At 40.2% G+C, this 23,494-nt stretch overlaps 1 protein-coding gene and 1 long non-coding RNA gene across 2 annotated transcripts in view; one reads left to right on the forward strand and one right to left on the reverse strand.

Annotated features, from left to right (window-relative positions):
• Nucleotides 1–13,294, forward strand: part of LOC113122615 (uncharacterized) — a 68,753-nt gene extending 55,459 nt beyond the window's left edge. The window contains exons 3-5 of the long non-coding RNA XR_004463050.1: nucleotides 12,106–12,260; nucleotides 12,441–12,509; nucleotides 12,912–13,294. This is a non-coding gene — a long non-coding RNA (uncharacterized LOC113122615). The remainder of the gene's footprint in view (nucleotides 1–12,105; nucleotides 12,261–12,440; nucleotides 12,510–12,911) is intronic.
• Nucleotides 1–23,494, reverse strand: part of LOC113138270 (CUB and sushi domain-containing protein 1) — a 950,854-nt gene that overhangs the window by 918,106 nt on the left and 9,254 nt on the right. The window lies entirely within an intron of this gene.

Here is a 23,494-nt window from a genome sequence, read left to right on the forward strand (position 1 = left end):
GTGATTATTATTTATTGTTTATTTTTACCACTGTTATGTTTAAATAACTTTTTCAAAGCCAGAAAATATGTGTGTCGATATAGGTAAAGACTTTTGTATTTAGGTGATTTTACATTTTTGTATTATCTTGGAAAAAAGAGAATTTTTTCTTTGGTTTTAATAAGATTTTGTTTTGTCCGACTTGTTTATTTAGGAAGTATTCTACTGAAAGAGTTTTAATATTTTTGAATATAAGTTGTGCACTTTGTGGAAGACAAAAAGTCTGTTCTTTTGTTATTGAACAAAACTGTATTAGTTAATAAAAGTGCTTTTCTTTTTACTTTGTCTGGGTTTTTAATAAATTAATAATCAATTAAAACAAAACACAAGACACCTGAAAGTCATGAAAATGTATTTATGTTTGATAATGCATTAATTGTCAAAAAGTATCGGAATCTGTATCAATATCGGTGACACTAGCCCAGTATTTACTTGATATCACATCGACACCAAAGCTTGCAATATCGCCCACCACAACTGTAGAGTCGTAATGTTTACCGCCTGGAATGCACAGACTTGATTGGCTGAGTGGTATCACGTGGGATGGCTCAACTCGCATGCAATTGGTCTGTGCATTTCCACTACTGTAAAGTCTACAAAAGCCGGTAGAAATAAAAGCGCCCCGTTAGGTTTTAAATCATAACCTTCTCTTTTGGCTGTAAGTCCAGGTCCGTATGGCGCAGCTTTTGGGTCCACACCCGGACCGCGGTCCGCCTGTTGGTGACCTAGGCTTTAGGCTATGTCATTAGGAAGCACTCTATTAATTGTTGGGATTGCTGTGCAAAGCAGCAATCCCAAGATATGTTCTTCGTTTTTTCTCTTTATTTTTATTTTTATTCTGCCGTTTTTCGGTCGCTATCTAGTCCTACACCGTTCGACGTAGAAACGTCATTCAAACACCGTCGCGTGCAGCTCGATGAGGAGATGGGTGCTTCTACTTTTTTCAGCGATATATTTCATAATTTCCGAAATATTCCAGGTTTTGTGGGAATTTTTTCCCATAGGAATGAATGGAGAGTACGTTAAAATCTCCTTTCAACTTTGTCCTCTTTGAGCCTTAACTGTGTCAGCATACTTTCAGCTAGAAACACCATTCGACCTTTAAACGGGTCAGAAGGCATTAATCTATTAGTCTTGTATTCAGCTTTTTGATATCTATTACGGTTTTTCTTTAATGGCAGTTTAAGTTTTATGGTTTTTTTAGGAAATTTCTGAATTTTACATTGGTGTCTATGGGAGAGAGCTAGAGTGCGTGACGTCACCGCTAGAGCGGGAGAAGCTGTTAAGTTTATTGAAAATTTTTCTCTCTAACTCGCCGTCACGGCCATAATTTTGACTCTTCATACACCATTTTCTCAAAAGTAGTAGAGATTTTTGTCTTCTTTCAGGCAATGTTTTTCTTATTTTCATAGGACCTACGGTTTTTCCGCAACGTGGCCAAACAGGCAGAGAGTGACGGCTCAATCTCTCATTCACTCCCATTCTAAAACAGCCGTAGCGTTTTTGGGGAAAATGCAAATGAAGGCTGTTTCTAACTCGCTACGAATCCTTAATTCTTTGGAATATCTTCACAAAAAGCAGATCAGTCTCTTCGTTGAAGCCTCCTGGTTCTGTTAGTGAAAGAATTATTTCGATAGGTCTTATAGTTTTCCTGTAGTCCTCCGTTTTGTGAGGTGAAGTTTGTTAGCTTCTCCTTCACTCAGCGTGTGCTAACTGCTGCGTCAGTCCCCCTCCCACTCTGGGCTTAGGTCACCATAGTAACAGCTCCAAACAAAGCGGCTGTCTGTGCTTCGTACCTGCCAAATTTCATATATTTTTATGGATATTTAACTGTCTAAAATTTATATTAAAGTGACTTTGACGGCTAAAAGCTGCGAGAATGCTTAGATCGCGCTTGGGCGACGCTCTTTTCCCGGCTAAAGTGTGCCTTTATTTTTGCTATACTCGGGAGATCTGCTCTCAAACGAGTGCATTTTGTAGCTAGCTTGACGCTATTTTGTCTAGCTAATTAAAGTATACGATAATGTCACATAAACCTGCTTGGAAACAAGTAGATAAGTAGGATGACAAGAGGAAAGTTGCAGCCGCGGAAAAGCTTTTAAAGAATCCACTTGACGTTTTTGTTTCTTAATGATCATTGAAGCATAAAGGCCTATTGAACAAATATTTGCAGCCGGATGTGTTGAAAGTATTGTGGTAAACTCAGTCTGATGAGGAACAAGCTAATAACCCCCAAAAAATCAGCAGGACAAAGTGGATGCAGCGAGCAGACGTGGGCGGTCACAATTGGACAATAGTTTACATTACTCGTATTGATTTTATTTGGAATACACATGGCTATGAAATTACGTATATTCCTTAATACTAACCAAAATGTGTGTAACAATCATGGTAACGTTAAGTGAGGAGCTTTGCCAGTTTTCAGTGAAGTTATATAGTTGACGATCTGCTAGCAAGGAACAGCCCTTCTTGCTTCATTGGCAGCTCGTTACGTGTGTGTGTGTGTGTGTGTGTGTGTGTTCACAGATACTTGACGTGAACATCGGAGCACATGACTCGCGTATTGTGAATTTTCATTAGGCGATTAAGAAACGTTATATTTCCTTTAATCTCATCCCGTATTGCCAGCGCTAGCTTGCAGCACTTGCTTCCTGCCCGAGAGCGAGAGAGCTAGCGATTGCTGCAGGGACAAATTTAGACTATATGCACCTTATTATTTTGGTTTGTGTGAAGATAACATACCAGAAGGGATTGGAATTATCATTTGTCATTAACAGATACAAGAAAATTCAGTTTTAGGTTTACATTAATGATAGATTTTTTTTTTCAAAGAAAACAACCAGGTTCAGGTGAGAAAGTGAGGTCAAAATGACACTACCTGACTGCATTTCCCATAACAACGCAATATTCAATTGGAGCAATATAAATATGTATGGTTCAATCGATGCCTTTTATTAGATGATTGATTCTGTGATTGGATGTCAAGTTTGCTATTTGGTAGTGATGGGCAAATGATACCGAGGCTTCGGAGCTTGTGTCACTCTTCCTGAAGCGGAGTATATTTATATTGCTCACAGATGAATATGTGTGGGGTTTGCCTGCCTTCAATATTAAATAGTAAAATATTATTGTAGAAATGCAGAAAATAGCTGTTTTATTCAGTTTTGTATTATGTTATTGTTTTGAACTCAAGTTTATGACATTTCCGAGTGGCCCTGAACGCCACTTCAGATACAACAAGGAAACATCGGACCGACGGCTCATTCTGCTCCGAGTACTGTGGTGAGTATTTCAACAGAGTCAAAACTCTTGTTTACCTGGACGAAATAGAGACTGGGTTGTTTAAAATGACCTGAAACCGGTGTGATAGCAAATATTATGTTCAAACAATAAAGGGAACGTTGTCTCTATGTGTGTTTATTACTGTTATATTAGCTAATATTGGCGGGCAAAGATGCTAATGGTAGAAAAGGCTGTATTTAGCCATTTTAACTGGCAAAACGGTAGCTAGCTCAACAGTTTGTTTCCTAGTAAAAAACATAATATTTTCTTGCTCAGCTTCTCACTCACAGTCCTGACTGCTCAATATTTACCTGTACTAAATACGAGTTTGGTTGTTTAAAATGACATGAAACTGGTGTGGTAACCAATGAGAACTTCAACCAATACTGGGGATGGCTCTGTAGGTTTATATTAGGTAATATTGGCAACGATGCTAAAAGCAGATAATGTTATATTTAGCCATTGTAACACAAACACATGTTAGGTATATAAATCAGGAAATTATCAAAATAAGCTTCTTAAATTTTTATTGTTAATTTAAATTAATTTAATTTAAGTTTGTCATTGTTAAGGGGGTGCTCTGTCAATGAAGTGCAGGTCTGTGTGTTTGGTGAGACCTTGTGGTGAAGTACTAACATGTTAGGCAATATTTTGCCACCTAACACACAGACATTCATGCATGTAGAAAGAAAAAAAGCTTTCACGTGTTCCTTTTCTAGGCAAAGGGAGGACGACCTGTGGTGAGTAAAGGAAAATGCCTATTTTCTAAAATTTTTTTTTTTCTTTAGATAGGGTAAAATTAAACTTCAGTACAAAGCATATTACAAGCATGGCATTTGTTCTAACATTCTGACAAATTCACTAATCTTCAGTAATTATTTTTCTGAAATCAATGTTTTTTTGTTTGTTATATTCTGCAAGGAAGAGTGATCTTCGAGAAATAAGTGCTTGTCCCATCCCAACCCCAAACCTGCTTTCCTCTGTCCTGCTCTACCTGTTGTCTCTTCCTTCTTTCTCCTTCCTTTATTTCACGCTTTCAAGTTCGCTGGCTCTGTGGGAAACCACTAAACAGCCCCATTCTGAGTTCGCTGGCTCTGTGAGAAACCACTAAACAGCCCAAACTGATTTTGTTGATCCATCTACTTACTAAGCCTGAACAAGCCTTTTCTGAGTTCGCTGGCTCAGTGGGAAATCACTAAACAGCCCTATTCTGAGTTCGCTGGCTCTGTGAGAAACCACTAAACAGCCCAAACTGATTTTGTTGATCCATCTACTTACTAAGCCTGAACAAGCCTTTTCTGAGTTTGCTGGCTCTGCTTTCTGAGTTCGCTGGCTCTGTGGGAAACCACTAAACAGCCCTAAATACTAAGCATAATACTGCATATATAAAGTCTGATATCTGACAAATCCCAGTTGAAATCCTTGTAACCATGCCAAAGAAAGGAAAGAAGTCTCAATCTGCAAAAAGGCGCTGGCAGAAGTTTGGTGAGTTTCAACACTCAACGGCAGCTGAACTGACAGTGAGTTGTCCTCCTCATAGCAGCACAGAGGTAAGCTTTCCTGAGCCTTCCAATGCTAAAGTTACATATGTGTTAGCATCACGCAGTCAGAGGCATTATCAGTATGGTGATTCAAACAACAGCCAATGCACCTGTAACTCTGTGACATTTCTAGCTTTTTTACATGAGTTGGGACACCTTCAGGGTGCAGATATTGATCTTGTTTTAGATAGAGGCCATGCAATGTATACTCTTACTCTGGGTCAGTTAGAAGCTGATGGGCGAAAAGTTCACAGATACTTAAATACAGATGAAATTCCTGAGATTCTTTTTGGCTACAGAGAGCAGCACATAATGACAAAGTGTGAGTCCATTTATGGCAGATTTACAGCTTCTACTGGTGTAGATGACAACCTGACCCTTGCAAACAGACTTCAGTGTTTGTCATCAGGGGTGAACTATACATTGTTGATAATGAGTTCCTTGTGCATCGCGGTTTTCCGAGACCAGCAAGGAAGGTATGGCTTTTTTGACCCACACCCTAGAGGACCTGATGGGCTACCCTTTGGACCAAATGGTGGTGGCACAGCTGTCATGCTTCTGTTCACAGATTTAAGTGATCTCATAACAAAACTTGTCACATCTTTCAGTGTACTAGGTACTAGCCCATATGCTCCTTTTGAGCTGATGCCTGTGCTTTTTCAGAGTATAGATGAGGTCCCTATGGAAGACAATTTGCCACATGTAGATTGTACTGAAGATATGGCTGTTTCTGACACAAGGGAGCAGGCCCTTTACACTATGTCTAATCCACTGGCTGAAATGGAGACGTCAGTGTCATCCTGCTCAGTTACACAGTTAATGACACACACTGTTCATATTGCATCTGACGCAAATAAATCAGTGCTTAATAAAGACACCAGCAATGGTATTGCTGAACAACCTTCATCAGAGATACCGCAATGTATCCACCCTATGCTAGAGTTGTCTAAGCTTAGTAAAGAGAAAAGGAGAAAGTTTAAAAGGAGAACTGGGATGGAAAAACCAAAAGTTGCACATGATAAAAATATGAAAGAGCGGAAAAAGTATGCTACAGATAAATTATACAAAGAACTTAAAAAATCAAATACAGTCACTCGTTACAGACAAGATTCTGAGTTTAAACAGAGGCAGAGGTTTTACATGAACCGTCGCTACTCTCAAGATTCTGAGTTTAAACAGAGGCGGATGTTTTACATGAACCGTCGCTACTCTCAAGATTCTGAGTTTAAACAGAGGCAGAGGTTTTGCATGAACCGTCGCTACTCTCAAGATTCTGAGTTCAGGCTCAGACAAAAGGCTTATGTTACTAAGCGGTATGCAAATGACCCTATATTTAGATCACACCAAAAACAAGTAATGAAACGTCTTATGCAAAACAAATACAGAAAAAACTCTCGATATAGGATCATGCATAACATGTTATGTGCACTGAAAATAAAGCAAAAGTACAGGCAAATGAGACGACAACATAAACAGAGCAATGACAGTGTGATTAGAAAATCCATAGAGGTTTTTCAGTCACAAATAAAAAATGGGCCAACATATGTTTGTACCGTTTGTCATAGAGCATTGTTTTCAAATCAGGTAAAACCTTGCAATAGGACAAATTATGTTAAAAACCCAGATGTTTCTGAAACTTGCCTCACAGGGATGTACGTTCATGTTTGTAGTAACGAATGCCAAATCTCACAACAGTGCACAGTACCAAATGAGCGAAAGAGAGAATGGATATGTTATACTTGCCATGATCACCTTAAGAATATGCCATCCATTGCCATGGCTAATAATTTAGAGCTTGCAGCTATTCCAGCTGAACTGTGTGACCTGAACATACTGGAGAGGCATCTGATTGCCAAATGTATAGCATTTGCCAAAATTATTCCACTTCCCAAAGGTCAACAAAGAGCCATTCATGGCAATGTGGTCTGTGTCCCCTCTGAGGTGCAAGAGACAGTCAGTGCCTTACCTAGACTGAGAAGTGAGTCTCAAGTGATGAGAGTGAAGCTAAAGAGGAGACTGAGTTACAAAGGACACCAGATTTTCCAAACTGTGACTTGGACAAAACTTGTGAAAGCATTGCTTAAACTAAAAGAAATCCATCCACAGTATGAAGACGTAACAATAAGAGATGAGGCTCAGTTATGTGACACAACACTTGATGAGGATAATGATGACAGTGATGAGGACGAAAAAGACATGGATGATTGTGATTATAACGAGGAACATTTGATGGAAATTGACAGATTTAATAATGATGGGCTTTGCGAGGCACAAAGTGATCCTGAAAACAATGATCAAAGTGTGCACCATCAGTTACATGACGACGATCAGTCGAAGGAGCAGTTGGATAACGTGCAGCAGGAAAGTGAGGAACCTAATGGTGGTATTGCTCTTGAGTCATGTCTTCAGCCACCTGATGTTTCAGAGGAGATACTAAATTTTGGCGAGGGAATCTATTCTGTTGCCCCTGCTGAAGGAAACGCCTAAACTGGAGGCCATGGCTTTCCCTGTTCAGTTTCCCATTGGTGAGAATACACTAGACGAAAACAGACCTATTAGATTAACACCCTGCAGTTATTTCAAAACTAGGCTCTGCTGTGTCGATGATCGTTTTGCTAGAGATACAAACTACTTGTTCTTTGCTCAGTTTGTGACTGAAATACATCTGGCCACTTCCAGCATGAGAATACAGTTGCGTAAAGGTAGGCCCTTTACCAGAGATGGCCGCAAAATAAACAATGCCATGTTACAAGATAAATGTGAGGTTGAAAGACTAGTGCGTAATAAAGATGCAGTCCGATTTATGATGCCATTGAGAGGCACCCCAGCCTATTGGGAAAAAACCACTAAAGACCTCTTTGCCATGATCAGACAGTTGGGAACACCCACATTCTTTTGTACATTCTCTGCTGCTGAAATGCATTGGAAAGAGGTTATCACAGCCATTAAGACTCAGCAAGGCGAACAAGTTAATTTTGATGAACTTGACTGGTCCTCCAAGTGTGAGATATTGCGAAGCAATCCTGTCACAACAATGCGCATGTTTGACAAACGTGTTGAGGCTCTGTTCAGAGAGTTGATCCTGTCTCCTGCACAGCCAGTTGGCAAAGTGGTTGACTACTTCTACCACTTTCAGCACAGAGGAAGCCCACACATACATGGTCTCTTATGGGTGGAAGGTGCCCCTGTGTTTGAAGAAGACTCTGATCAGACGGTGTGTGATTTTGTGTCCAAATACATTACAGCTGAACTTCCTGATCCAAACACGGAACCGGAACTGTACAAAAAAGTCACAGAAGTTCAGATGCACAGCAAACGTCACTCCAAAACATGTGTTAAAAATCTTGGCTCTAGCTGCCGATTTGGATTTCCAAAACAACCTTCCCCAAAAACCATGATAATAAGACCCTCAGAAAATGTTGATCCAGATAGAGAGTTAACAGCAAAAACAAAGCTCAGAAACCTGAGTAGGTTGCTTCATGAATCTGAAACTGCATCTCTGAGTTTAGAGCGCATTCTTGCTATGTGTGAGCTCACTGTTGATGAATACACACAATATTTGTGTATGACAGTCTCATCCAGTGCAGTGATACTGAAGCGTGAGCCAAAAGATTGCTGGGTAAATGGATACAATCCATATCTCCTTGAAGCCTGGGATGGAAATTTTGATTTGCAGTTCATTCTCAACCCATATTCCTGCATCTTTTACATTTGTTCTTACATAAGCAAATCGGAACACGGTTTAAGTGAGTACCTTAAAACACTAATAAAAAACTTGCGTTATGAAAGTGTCAATGAAAGCGAGGAAATGAAGCTAATTATGCAGGCGTTTTGGCGCTGATTTTGCTGCCACGTGTAGAAGTGTCTATGGAAAACAAGTTAAAGGTAAAAATGTTCTGCCACTATTGAATGGCATGGGATACGTTCAAAGGAGAACAAATGGTAAACCTGCTGTCATTAGGTATCACCGTGTTTCTCAGGAAAAATATCCAGAGGAGTTTCATGGCACATTGCTTAAGCTTTACCTTCCACATCGCTCAAAGGCTCAGCTTAAAACCTGCAACTTCCCTACTTACCGGTCCTTCCATGATTATGCTGCTGTTCACCTACCAGGTTCAGAGCAGCCTGAACGCGTGCGTGACATTGTCAGACGAAACAAAGAGAAATACGAAAAACATAGACAGGACATTGAAAATGCCATTGAAGAGTATGAACAGAATGGTGGCCTGAGAGATGAATGGTGCAATCTGGCTCCTGAATCTGAACTACAAAGGTTAGAGTGTATTGAAGAACTTAAGGCTAAACATATTGAAAATGACAGCATACAAGAGGATGTGCCAGACTTTCAACTTAGATCAGAAGCAAGGTCAGAAGCTGCAATCGTGAGAGAAGCCCCTGAGATGGACCCGACATTGCTACTGCAGATGTATCGGAATTTGAACCAAAAGCAAGCATCTGTTTTCTATGCCATAAGAGACTGGTGCATAAAGCGTGTGTCTGGTTTAAATCCAGAACAGTTTTACTTTTACATTAATGGTGGTGCTGGAACAGGAAAGTCACACCTTATCAAATGCATCCATGCAGAGACATCGAAAATACTGAGAAAACTACCAAGAAATGCAGAGGAAGCAGACATATCTAAACCTACTGTTCTACTAGCTGCATTCACTGGAACTGCAGCATTCAATATTTCAGGTACAACACTGCATTATCTCCTTAAGCTGCCAAGAAGTTTAAAGCCTCCATTCCAGGGTCTTGGCAATAAATTAGATGAAGTCAGGGCAGAGCTTTCAAATGCAGAAATACTGATCATTGATGAAGTGTCCATGGTCTCAAAGTCTCTCTTTGCCTATGTAGATGCAAGATTAAAACAAATCAAAGGAATTCAGAGACCTTTTGGTGGAATGTCAGTTCTTGCTGTTGGAGACTTCTATCAGTTACCACCTGTCAGACAGGCTAAACCTCTATGCGTATATGAACCAATGCAGATTGACCTGTGGCGAGACCATTTTCAGATGATCACACTGACTGAAATTATGCGTCAAAAAGATGACGTAACTTTTGCTGAGATGCTAAATCGAATCCGTGTGAAAAAAAAGTCAGATGCATTGTCAGAGGAAGACAGAGCTTTGCTTTCACAGGCTATCACTGACTCAGAACATTGTCCAAAAGACACACTGCACATTTATGCTACGAATAAACAGGTTGAAAAACACAACTCTGAATCATTAGCGCTATTTCACTCTGACATCATCAGAATAGATGCAGACGACTATAAAAAAGATCCCAAAACTGGTAGAATGATGAGACAAACTATCCCTTTTCAAGGGACCAAAAAAGAATTACCCGATACAATAAATGTTGCCATAGGTGCTCGTGTGATGCTCACCAGAAACATCAGTGTGCAATCAGGTCTTTGCAATGGAACATTTGCAAAAATAGCAAAAATAATGACAAGTGAAAATACTGGTGGCCCACACATTACTAAGCTTGGTCTAGAATTGTTCAGTGACAACGTGGCAAACAAACAGAGTAACACGGGTACAACTGATAATATTGTGTTCATTCAGAGAGAGGAGGAGAATCTGAAGCAAAAGGGTATAGTTCGAAGGCAGTTTCCTTTAAAGCTTGCATTTGCATGTACAATACATAAGGTGCAAGGTATGACGAATCCCTCAGCAGTAGTTTCGCTAAAGCACATCTTTGAACCTGGCATGGCTTACGTGGCCCTTAGTAGAGTAACCTCTCTTAGTGGACTCCATATTCTTGAGATGGATGAGAGAAAAATATTTGCCAATCCAGAAATTACTGCAGCCCTTGAAAACATGACAAAAACATCTTTAGAACAGGTAATGCCTTTGTTTCATATCACTGCCTCATTAAACAGACCAGATGCACTTATTGTCATCCATCACAACACAGAAGGACTGCCATCTCATATTGGAGACATCCAAAGTCACCATGAACTGCATCTTGCCGATGTCCTTTGTCTGACAGAAACCCATTTAAGAGGATCACTTGTTGGTGAAAGTCTCCATTTAGAAGGCTACAACATGTTTAAACGTAACAGAAACGTTTCGTATGCGAACTACCCTCACATGGCCAACAAAGATGGTGGTGGGGTCGCTGTCTATGTAAAAAACCATATCCAAGTTCATGAAAAGCGGTACTTGCACAACACTACTGATATTGAATTTATCGTCATCAAGGCTGATGGTCCAATCAACGCTCTGATTGCTGCTGTCTATAGGCCTCCGGACTACAGAATTCACCCATTCTTATCAAACCTGCAAAGCCTCTTAGAATCGTTAGAGATCATGGATCATCATCTCATCATAGTTTGTGGAGATTTCAATGAAGATCTGTTGTCCAAATCAAGCAAGCCAATACTTGAACTGTTTCAATCTAAAGGTTACACGCAACTCATTACCACTGCCACCACAGATAAGAAGACACTCTTGGACCCCATTTTTATCTCTCAGCCACAGCGCTGTGTCCATTCAGGCGTGCTTCATACTTATTACAGTTATCACAGTCCCGTGTACTGCATAATAGACTGAAAAACCATAAACTTAAGTTACAAGTATAAACCAATAATCAGTGTGAAACTACACATTACCACTGTATTCATGAATGTAAGTTGGCTTTGTGTAACTTATTAAAAGTAAATTTATTTATGTTTTACAAGCACTTGGTATGATGGGAAAAAGAACAGAAAGTCTTCATCAACAACTTTTACATAGTAAAGCATTAGTCAATACATGAAAGTCAGAAATTAAGAATTGAGAAGGGGGAGGGATCGTCCTTGGCAGCCATGCTGTAACACCTGCTCTGGCTGCTCCAGTCTGTCACAGGCTGGGAGGGAGGGTGGGATGGAGGGATGATCTCACCTCCAAGGAAAAAAGTAAAAAAGGTGTAACTGCCTATTTTTTGAGTATATGCACAGAGAAGACAAAGGTGGGGGTGCTCAGGTAAGCATCACAGATTCATATGTTCTACAGCTGCATGATTCATTTTTGAGATAGAGAACATTGATGCTTTAGACGTCAAAGAAAATTATATTGTCACTTCAGTACTTATGATAAATTATGATTCTTATTTTGACTGGAATCATGCAGCACTACCACTTTAGATGTGCTTTATCACTTCTACTAAAACCAAACCTAAGTACAATTTCCTAGTACTTCTACTTTGTTAATAGCTGTGTACTTTTTGTCACTTTTTGTGCACTAGTGCCTCACAGATGCTGCAGACATTCTGGAAAATGACCATCAGTCCAGGATGAGCTAAGATGTCTGGCAACACTCCTGAGTTCTCACATTATTTGGGAAACAGACCCCTACCCTAAAAAGGAAGATACCACACAACAAAGAACCTTCTTTCCTGCTTCTCTACTAGGTATGTATGTGTGAATGTTTTTATATCGCAGTGTTCATCATCTTTCTCTGTGTCTGATTTGATTGCATGTTACTGGCTGGATTGGAGTCATTTTTCTATAGGCGTCTTCAGCAGCACAGCCTGAGCCTGAGACCCTTGTATTCAGCAGTAAATTGCAAATGTTGCCTATGTGATTTTCAGTCTTTATCAAGCTAGTGAGCAGAGGAGAAGACTGACCTGCACCGAAGAAACAAGGCAACACCAACAAAGGTGAGAGTGGGTAATAAACAAAGGTGAGAGTGGGTAATAGGACAACTAGTGGTATTCCACCATATGGCCCCCATTTTCTTCACATTTGCACAAGTTAAGCATCACCTCTAACAGAATAGTTAAAGGCTAAGAAGGTAGTGGATTGCAAATGCGTGCAATTAGCGCAAAAGTCACTGGCTCTTAAAACTTTAGAAGGCAGAAGGGACAGTTTTTGAAACGCAGATAATTTAATTGATAAATGCAGCTTATATGATATTTGGTTGTTTAATGTAAGACACAAACTGCTAATGCATCTGTAAATTGGGATATATATCACAGAAGCAGCATCATTCTGACAGAACATTTTCAAGTTTTTAATAACAGTGTGCTTTTTGTCACTTTTTGTGCACTAGTGCCTCACAGATGCTGCAGACATTCTGGAAAATGACCACCAGTCCAGGATGAGCTAAGATGTCTGGCAACACACCTGAGTTCATCATTATTTGGGAAACAGACCCCTACCCTAAAAAGGAAGACACCACACAACAAAGAACCTTCTTTCCTGCTTCACTACTAGGTATGTATGTGTGAATGTTTTTATATTGAAATGTTCATTATCTTTCTCTGTGTCTGATTTGGTTTCACATGTTATTGGCTCTATCAAAGCTGGATTGGATTCTTGTCATTTTTCAGTAGGCATCTTCAGCAGCACAGCCTGAGCCTGAGATCCTTGTATTCAGCAGTAAATTGCAAATGTTGCCTATGTGATTTTCAGTGGGTCAGAGTGGGTGATAAGTCATAAGATGTCTGGCAATACTCCTGAGTTCATCCTTTTTAGGGTAAAAGATTCCTACCCTAAAAGGAAGATACCACACCACAAGAGACCTTTCCCTGAGCAATGTTGTGACAAGAGGCAAAGTAGGTTACATATCACAGAAGCAGCATCATTCTGGCAGAACATTTTCAACATTTTAATTGTGCTAAAATTCAGTTGCTATATTATGCAATGTAAGGTGTATGTATGTAAACACTGATAAATTAGATTAGACAATATATTTTATTGTATTGCTGAGACATTTAGATTTGCAGTGATAATTGTCATAATCTTGTATTCTTTGTGCACAAGTGTTTAAGAAACAAGCATTTCACATGAATGACAACTGGCAGCAAAAACGGAGATGTGTAGCAACACCACATATATTCAAATTATCTAGGTAAGGGATACTGTATTCCAACAAACAGGTATGGGCTGTTGGTGCTGGTCCACACTACGTAACTAATGTAAAGGTTTTCTCTCCTCTCCAGCAGGTAACACAAGACACACATCACAGAGCTAGTGCTACATTGACCTTGGAATAAGTAAAGAAGGGGAAAGCAAGACCTGAAGACACCAAAGTGAACCTGAAGTGGCTACACCGTTACCATCCATCCATCCATCCATCATTATCTATACCCGCTTATTCTTGACCAGGGTCATGGGAATCTGCTGGAGCCTATCCCAGCTCTCTTTGGGTGAAAGGCAGGGGGCACATCCTGGACAGCTCACCAGTCCATCACAGGGCAAAGGCAAACAAGTCTCACACTCACTCCAAGGGGCAATATGGAGCCACCAATAAACCTGATATACATGTTTTTGGACGGTGGGAAGAAACTGGAGAAAACCTATGCAAGCACGTGGAGAACCAGTTGTGAACTTGGGCCCTACTTGCTGTGGAGCAATGGACACACAGTTACCATTTTTGACAATTTAGAGCATATTTTTGAGCTGGAGTCAATCTGTTTCCAGCCTACAGAGATAGCGGAGTAGTGCTAATGTTAATAGTTTTTTTTCCACAGTCATACACATGTAGACAAATATTCAGATGCAGACAGACACTTATGTAGAAATGTCATCCAAACGCTAAACAAATTACATAGTTTTTATGGCTTTTCACAAATAGACCATTTATAAGCAATATCCTGTCATTGCATACATTTTGCACCCTTCATCCACATTTTCATATGTCAATGCTACTTTGCTGTTTGTTTATACAAAGTTATATCTGTTAAGCTTATAATTCTGAGCTATTCCCACTGTGCCTAGCAATTTGAACCAGCTTCAGCTTTTTAGCAGTGAGTAACGTCCTTTAGCTCAAGCTTTTTTATGCAGCCATCATTTTTTTAGAAATTGCATATTACATATACAGACACACACGGACAGATATACTCAGACACATACAAATGAAAACATTCACATATACAGTGGGTACGGAAAGTATTCAGACCCCTTTAAATTTTTCACTCTTTGTGTCATTGCAGCCATTTGCCAAAATCAAAAAAGTTCATTTTATTTCTCATTAATGTACACTCAGCACCCCATCTTGACAGAAAAAAAACAGAAATGTAGAAATTTTTGCAAATTTATTAAAAAAGAAAAACTGAAATATCACATGGTCATAAGTATTCAGACCCTGTGCTCAGTATTGAGTAGAAGCACCTTTTGAGCTAGTACAGCCATGAGTCTTCTTGTGAATGATGCAACAAGTTTTTCACACCTGGATTTGGGGATCCTCTGCCATTCTTCCTTGCAGATCCTCTCCAGTTCTGTCAGGTTGGATGGTGAACGTTGGTGGACAGCCATTTTCAGGTCTCTCCAGAGATGCTCAATTGGGTTTAGGTCAGGGCTCTGGCTGGGCCAGTCAAGAACGGTCACAGAGTTGTTCCGAAGCCACTCCTTTGTTATTTTAGCTGTGTGCTTAGGGTCCTTGTCCTGTTGAAAGGTGAACCTTTGGCCCAGTCTGAGGTCCTGAGCACTCTGGAAGAAGTTTTCTTCCAGGATATCTCTGTACTTGGCCGCATTCATCTTTCCTTCAGTTGCAACCAGTCGTCCTGTCCCTGCAGCTGAAAAACACCCCCACAACATGATGCTCCCACCACCATGTTTCACTGTAGGGATTGTATTGGGCAGGTGATGAGCAGTGCCTGGTTTTCTCCACACGTACCGCTTAGAATTAACGCCAAAAAGTTCAATCTTGGTCTCATCAGACCAGAGAATCTTATTTCTCATAGTCTGGGAGTCCTTCATGTGTTTTTTGGCAAACTCTATGCAGGCTTTCATGTGTCTTGCACTGAGGAGAGGCTTCCGTCGGGCCACTCTGCCATAAAGCCCTGACTGGTGGAGGGCTGCAGTGATAGTTGACTTTGTGGAACTTTCTCCCATCTCCCTACTGCATCTCTGGAGCTCAGCCACAGTGATCTTTGGGTTCTTCTTTACCTCTCTCACCAAGGCTCTTCTCCCACGATTGCTCAGTTTGGCTGGACGGCCAGGTCTAGGAAGAGTTCTGGTCGTCCCAAACTTTTTCCATTTGAGGATTATGGAGGCCACTGTGCTCTTAGGAACCTTGAGGGCTGCAGAAATGATTTTGTAACCTTGGCCAGATCTGTGCCTTGCCACAATTCTGTCTCTGAGCTCCTTGGGCAGTTCCTTCGACCTCATGATTCTCATTTGCTCTGACATGCACTGTGAGCTGTAAGGTCTTATATAGACAGGTGTGTGCCTTTCCTAATCAAGTCCAATCAGTTTAATTAAACACAGCTGGACTCCAATGAAGGAGCAGAACCATCTCAAGGAGGATCAGAAGAAATGGACAGCATGTGAGTTAAATATGAGTGTCACTGCAAAGGGTCTGAATACTTATGACCATGTGATATTTCAGTTTTTCTTTTTTAATAAATTTGCAAAAATTTCTACATTTCTGTTTTTTTCTGTCAAGATGGGGTGCTGAGTGTACATTAATGAGAAATAAAATGAACTTTTTTGATTTTGGCAAATGGCTGCAATGACACAAAGAGTGAAAAATTTAAAGGGGTCTGAATACTTTCCGTACCCACTGTATACTTGCACACAAGCAGTGACACAGACACGTATACACATACACAAGCATGCACCCAAACACATACAGGCACACAATTACAGACACACACTCATAGATAGGCACACAGACAGACATACACAAACACATTCACAAATATAGAACCACACATGCAGACAAATATAGACACAATATAGACAATCACACACATGCACACATGAATACACATTCATACATAAAGACACAAGATACATATACAGATGTACTCAGACACACACTTGCAAACATGTAAGAGACATTTCTGTTGCATTTTCTATATTCATTATGTGAACTCAGTGTTAGCGCTCTTTTTAAAATATTTATTTATATATTTATGAAATACCATATATTTTTAAAGGTGTATTTTTTTAATATTTAATATTGTTATGCAGTAGAGGTTTCTATATTAATAAATGAACTGACCTGAAAATACTTTTTTTTGCTGCCATTACTGTCAATCATGATGTACCTTGAAGGGCTTAAATTTTGCATTAAACTACATCATGTACATGAGCTCCAGTCTGATTAATATACAGTGTCTTGCTAAGTCCATTCCACACACAAGGCAAACAAGTGGGGTTCAAGACTCTAGTCAGATTTATTCTCATCACTGACAAAAATTTTCTGCACAAAACAATAGACGGGCGATTTAAAAAGCACACATCTGCTTTTCAAGGAGGGCAAGGATCACAAAACCATGATCAGACAGGTGAATATAGTAAACAATCAATCCACCTATATATATGTAATTCACATATTTTTACATATTTGCCTGCAAACAGTAACATATATTAAAAGCCTGCATTTCTTTCTGAAGGTTAATACAGCCACTCGATTTATAGCATTTCTGTTACCTTGGCAACTACGGTCTACCGGTCCTGACTTATTAACGTTTCTGTCCCACCACTACTTTAACATTGACTAACGGTTGTTTCCAAGGCACTTTTTTTGGCATTTTTTGCAAATTAAACTTCAAGGTAAGCCATTGTAAAAAATACACCACTTGCCAGGTGTATCTTTATTGTGTTGTCATTAGGGCTTTAAGATACTTTTCATCCAGTGCCCAGCACTTCTGTATTGTAGGCAGGTAGCCTTAGATAGTGTTCCGTAAAGTTTTAACATTGTAATGGTCCAGTACAGCCGAACTGATATTCATCTCAAAGGTGGTTAAATAAAAATCCCTCTGTTGCTTGTTACTAACTGTATGCTTATTTTGTTGTGTTTTGGATTAAATGCCAAGTTTAGCCATATAGCTAATGTTTCCCACCGTCCTACAGACCTCTAACACTTTTGAATTACTGGGAGCTAACCTTGTTTTGTGTCCCCACACAGTTGTAACATTGTTTCAATGGTCAGTGAAGTTACATTTTTTTCAAAATTTTATTCAGCGTGTTAGCTTGACAGTCTTAAACTGTCACATATATTTCCATGAATAATGTGTAGCTGATAATATTTGTCCAACTGATAGCCCTACTATAAAGTGGTACGCTTGTTGAATACTGCAGGCTACTATTATGACAAGTATGACCATAGCTATATCATAACAGAGTCCAGATTCTTGATTGAGGTCCCAAGAGTCTCCTGCAGCACTTTGTCCTTTCAAAATAAAAGCCCCGAAATAGCATTTTCTCAATAGAAAAGCCCTGAAACAGCAACTCAATATTAAAACGGACGTTGGTTATTGGCATACAGCTTCAGGCACCAGGTGAGGTCATTTTCTTTGTCAGCCATGGTTTTTGACATGGTCAGACTTTCACAATAAAAGTCTACAGTTATTTATAGGAAGATATCACATTTTTGTAAAGTATGAGGAATATTCAAAATAAAGTCCAGATTCTTTTGTGAGTTCCCATGAGTCTCCTGAAACTCTTTGTCCTTTCAGAATAAAAGCCTTTTTATAGCATTTTCTCAAAATAAAATCACCCTCACTACAGTTTATCGCAACCGCGTCAGTCGATTGAAAACGTGCTTCGGCAACGCGGTTTGCCTCGAGGTTTTCGCGGCAATCGGCAATCCCAATGCAATTTCTTCAGAAATTGCATTGTCTAGTTACCACTGCTATGCAGATAACACTCAGCTGTATCTGTCTATGAAACCTATTAACACAATCCAGTTAACCAGACTTCAAGCGTGTCTAACAAAGTGTGACATAAAGGCCTGGATGACCAGTAACTTTCTACTTTTAAATTCAGAGAAAACAGAAGTTATTGTATTTGAGCCTAAAAACCTCAGAAATAACTTTTCTAAAATTATAGCTACTTTAGATGGCATAGCCCTGGCCTCCAGCACTCCAAGGATTTTGAGTTATTTTTAACCAGGACATGTCTTTTAACTCACACATAAAACAAATCTCTAGAACTGCCTTCTTTCACCTACTCAACATTGCCAAAATTAGAAACATCCTGTCTCAAAATGATGCAGAAAAACTAGTCCATGCATTTGTCAAGGCTAGATTAGTGTAACATATCTGGAGTGTCAGACTGAAGACTACAGTGTGTACTGCAAGGAGGCTGTAAGGAGGATCGCCCCCTGTTGGTGTTGCTCTCCGGGTAAGCAAATCACTTTTGTCTTGCAAGCGTATCGTGTTGTGTGTGTTGTATAGTTCGTCTACAGACTAGCAACAGACTAGCTATAGTTTAACACACCTAAAAACTAACTAAACTCTAAACAATTCATTAACTGCTACATTCCGGTACTAGTCAAGTACCTTTCTATTTTGACCGGTATTTATTGCTATTTCCAGACTTAGCGCTCGTTAGCCTGCCGGTTAGCTTAGCTAGCTAGTTAGCTAAGCTAACATGGCCTCTCCCTCTCTCTCTCTTTCTTGCTCGGTGTGCCACATGTTTAGTTATTCCTCTGCCTCCTTTAGCGATAATGATACCTGTAATAAGTGTAAGGTTCTGTTAGCCTTGGAGGCGAGGATCACTGATTTGGAAGCGCGGCTCCGCACCTTCGAACAAAAGCCAGCTAGCCTAGCCCCGTTAGCAGGTGTGGAGCCACCGAGCTCAGGGTTTGTTAGCGGTCCAAGGGCAGCTCCGGAGCAGCCCGGAGAATTAGCCTGGGCGACGGTCTGACAGAAACGTACTCCTAAGCAGAAGCCCACGGCTCATCACCTGCCTGTTCACGTTTCTAATAGATTTTCCCCGCTCAGCGACACACCCGCTGAGAAACCGACTCTGATAATTGGCGATTCCATAGTCAGGAACGTGAAAATAGAGACACCAGCGACCATAGTCAAATGTATTCCTGGGGCCAGAGCGGGCGACATCGAGTCAAATCTGAAGCTGCTGGCTAAGGCTAATCGTAAATATGGGAAAATTATTATTCACGTCGGCAGCAATGACAGCCGATTACGCCAATCGGAGGTCACTAAAATTAATGTTGAGTCGGTGTGTAATTTTGCTAAATTAATGTCGGACTCCGTAGTTTTCTCTGGACCCCTCCCCAATCTGACCAGCGATGGCATGTTTAGCCGCATGTTGTCGTTCCGTCGCTGGCTGTCTAAGTGGTGTCCAGCAAACGATGTGGGCTTCATAGACAATTGGGCCACTTTCTGGGGAAAACCCGGTCTGGTAGCGAGAGACGACATCCATCCCACTTTGAATGGTGCAGCTCTCATCTCTAGAAATTTGGCCAAGTTTATTAGCTGACCTAAAGCCTGACAATCCAGGGTGGGGACCGGGATGCAGAGACTCAGTCTAAAACGCCTCTCTGCAGTTTCCTTAGAGCCGCCGCCCCCCACAAACCACATAGAGACTGTGTCTGCCCCTCGAATATATAAATCAAATATATCAGAAGTTAACAGAAGAGGAGTTAGTCATAAAAACTTAATAAAAATTAAGACCACTCCTCTTATTGAACAGAAAAACAGAACTGTCAAATGTGGACTATTAAATATCAGGTCTCTTTCATCTAAATCTCTGTTAGTAAATGATTTGATAACTGATCACCAAATTGACCTACTTTATCTTACTGAAACCTGGTTACAGCAGGATGAATATGTCAGTCTGAATGAATCAACCCCCCTCAGTCATAAAAATTATCATGTTCCTCGAAGCACAGGTCGAGGTGGAGGAGTAGCTACAATCTTCCACTCAAACTTATTATTAAACTTTCATCCTCAGAACAATTTTAACTCATTTGAGAGCCTCACTCTTAGTCTCTCACATCCAAACTGGAAAACACAAAAACCAGTTCTACGTCACTGTGTACCGTCCACCTGTCCCTTACTCAAGAGTTTTTAACTGAATTCCCTGACTTCCTGTCTGATCTAGTGCTTAGATCAGATAAAGTTATTATAGTGGGAGATTTTAACATTCATGTAGATGTTGAAAATAACAGCCTCAGCATTGCATTTAATTGTATATTAGATTCAATTGGTTTCATTCAAAATGTTAATAAACCCACCCACTGTTTCAATCACACCCTTGATCTTGTTCTGACCTATGGCATTGAAATTGAACATCTAATAGTTTTTCCCCCAAATCCTGTTTTGTCAGATCATTCTTTAATAACTTTTGAATTTAAAATGATGGATCATGCAGCGTTTGGAAGAAAATTCCACTACAACCGATGTTTATCCGACAACGCTGTTAATAAATTTAAGAAAATGATTCCATCTTTATTTACATCTATGCCAAGTATAAACATAGTGGAGGGCAGCTGCTTCAATCCCACTCCCTACCAAATTGATCATATTGTTGACAGCGCTGTAACCTCACTGCGTGAAATGCTTGATTCTGTAGCCCCTCTGAAAAAGAAGTTAGTGAATCAGAGAAGACTAGCCCCATGGTATAGTTTATATATTCGTACCTTAAAGCAGGCATCACGAAGGCTGGAAAGGAAGTGGCGTTCCACAAACTTAGAGGAAATTTTTCTAGCCTGTAACAGGCTACTAAAATAAAAAAAAGCTCTCCGTAAAGACAGAACTGCATACTATTCATCACTAATAGAGGAAAATAAGAACAATCCCAGGTTTCTTTTCAGCACTGTAGCCAGGCTGACAAAAAGTCACAGCTCTGTTGAGCCCAGTGTTCCCTTAGCTCTCAGCAGTGATGAATTTATGAGTTTCTTTACAAATAAAATCACAACTATTAGAGATAAAATTCAGCAGATGCTTCCTATACCTGCAATAAATGAATCTTCTACTACAGTAGCTCTTGAATCATCTGTAGGACCTCAGTTATGTTTAGACTGCTTCTCTCCCATAGATCTCTCTGAATTTACATCAGTAGTTGCTTCACTGAAATTATCAACGTGTCTCTTAGACCCCATCCCGATTAGACTGCTTAAAGGCACCCTGCCATTAATGAACTCATCTTTATTGGACTTGGTAAATTTATCTCTAGTATCAGGCTACGTACCACAGGCCTTTAAGACTGCAGTAATCAAACCTTTACTCAAAAAGCCTAGTCTTGATCCAGGAGTCTTGGCTAATTATAGACCAATATCCAACCTGCCATTTATTTCTAAAATCCTAGAAAAAGCTGTTGCTAAGCAGCTATCAGACCACTTATACAGGAATGAACTATTTGAAGATTTTCAATCAGGATTTAGAGCACATCATAGTACAGAAACAGCACTGTTGAAAGTTACCAACGATCTTCTCTTAGCCTCAGATAATGGACTTGTTTCAATACTTGTCCTCCTAGACCTTAGTGCAGCAACGACACCATTGACACCATTGACCACAACATCTTATTACAGAGACTGGAGCATGTGATTGGTATCAGAGGAACAGCGTTAAAGTGGTTCCAATCCTATTTATTGGACAGATTCCAGTTTGTTCATGTCCATGATGAACCTTCCACACACACAAAAGTTAGTTATGGAGTTCCACAAGGCTCCGTGCTAGGACCGATTCTGTTCACCCTGTACATGCTTCCTTTAGAATATGTCATTAGGAAGCACTCTATTAATTACCACTGCTATGCAGATGACACTCAGTTATATCTATCTATTAAACCTGTTAACACAAACCAGTTAACCAGACTTCAAGCCTGTCTAACTGACATCAAGGCCTGGATGACCAGTAACTTTTTACTTTTAAACTCGGAGAAAACAGAAGTCATTATATTTGGGCCAAAAAATCTCAGAAATAACTTTTCTCAAATTATAGCTACTCTAGATGGCATAACCCTGGCCTCTAGCACTACTGTAAAAAACCTTGGAGTTATTTTTGACCAGGACATGTCCTTTAACTCACACATAAAACAAATCTCTAGAACTGCATTCTTTCACCTGCGCAACATTTCCAAAATTAGGAACATCCTGTCTCTAAATGATGCAGAAAAACTAGTCCATGCATTTGTTACCTCAAGGCTAGATTACTGTAACTCATTACTATCTGGATGTCCCAATATCTCAATAAAAAGCCTCCAATTAATCCAGAATGCCGCAGCCAGAGTCCTGACAGGAACTAGCAAGAGAGATCATATTTCTCCTATATTGGCTTCTCTTCATTGGCTCCCTGTAAAATATAGAATAGAATTTAAAATCGTTCTTCTCACATACAAATCCCTTCATAATCAAGCTCCTTCATATCTCAAAGACCTCATAGTAACATATTATCCCAATAGACCACTTTGCTCTCAAAGTGCAGGTCTACTTGTGGTTCCCAGAGTTTCCAAAAGCAGAATGGGAGGCAGAGCCTTTAGTTATCAAGCTCCTCTCCTATGGAACCAGCTCCCAGCCTGGGTTCAGGAGGCAGACACTCTCTATACTTTTAAGGCTAGACTTAAAACCTTCCTCTTTGACAAAGCATATAGTTAGGGCTGGCTTCAGGAAACCCTGAACCATCCCTTAGTTATGCTGCTATAGGCCTAGACTGCCCGAGGACCATCGGTGCACTGAGCTCCCCTACCCTAACCCTAACACTCCCTTCCCTTCCCCTCTCTTCCTCTCCTCCCCTCTCACATTCCACCATTGAATGTCACTAACCTTGTGCTCTCTCTCTCTCCGCTATAGTTTGTGCTCTCTCCCTCTCTCTCTCTGTACCTTCTGCAGGTGTCCCCGGTCCTGGAGCTGTATATCGCTGATGTGCAGTTACTGGTCCCACCAACCTAAAGTGTCTATTTGTTGTTTATTGTTCTATTTGTTCTTTTCTTTCTCCTCTAT

This window comes from Mastacembelus armatus, chromosome 3 (assembly GCF_900324485.2).
Source record: "Mastacembelus armatus chromosome 3, fMasArm1.2, whole genome shotgun sequence".
NCBI lineage: Eukaryota > Metazoa > Chordata > Actinopteri > Synbranchiformes > Mastacembelidae > Mastacembelus > Mastacembelus armatus.